The sequence below is a fragment of the Ictidomys tridecemlineatus genome, chromosome 5 (assembly GCF_052094955.1).
Source record: "Ictidomys tridecemlineatus isolate mIctTri1 chromosome 5, mIctTri1.hap1, whole genome shotgun sequence".
Classification (NCBI taxonomy): domain Eukaryota; kingdom Metazoa; phylum Chordata; class Mammalia; order Rodentia; family Sciuridae; genus Ictidomys; species Ictidomys tridecemlineatus.
Window position 1 is genome coordinate 200,019,246 of NC_135481.1, and position 847 is coordinate 200,020,092.

Below are 847 nucleotides of genomic sequence, written 5' to 3' on the forward strand. Positions count from 1 at the left end.
GACACCCTGGCTCCTTTGTGCATGCAGGTTTCTGGCAGATGCATGAGAATCTACACATCAGTTCTGGTCCCTCCCTGGGACCATACAGTGCCAGCCTGTGCCCAGGACATGTCTTGAGCACTAGTTACACCCTCTCCTGCCCCCAGCCCAGAACCAGGAGAGCAGCCTGGAAGGCACAGCAGCTAGGGAGGGCCTCCAGAAGCTTCACAGGGTTGGGAACTCCAAGTTCCCACCAAGCCTTTAAGCTTTTTAGGGTTGCAGAGGAATAGGATTCAAGTTAGGCTGAGCTCCACTGGAGAAGTCCCAGAAGAATCTTGGACACACATTCCCTGCCCTTTGGAAAGGCCACTGCTTCCTTGGACAGGCCCAGAGAGCCCAGGTTTCTGAGATGCAGATGCTAACCTTTGTCCTACTACACCTCATGACTGAACCTCCCTATTCCTCCCAATTCTTTCTATAGATAGGGCAGACCCCTGGACCCTTGCACTGGCTACCCTGGCCTGGAGCTGCTGGGCGGCTGCCCCACCCCTGTGCTGCCTGGGCTTTATATTCCATCTTTGTCCTGTACTCTGCAGTTTACTGTTGGTCTGTGAAACTGGTGGCCCATGTGCCCACTCTGACCCTCCTGCAGGGAGACAAAGGAATGTGAGTATACTATGACTGACTTGGTGGCTTCCCAGGGCATCTCCAAGAGGCTGTGGTGGCTGGAAAACAGGTTGCCACCCAGGGAGAGTGGCATGGCTTTGCAGTCAACACTCTGCTGATGTGGCACACTCTATTCCGCAGCACCTTATTTATGTCTTGCCGCACACCCTCACCCTGCCTCTAGACCCCAACTTCACCAAGG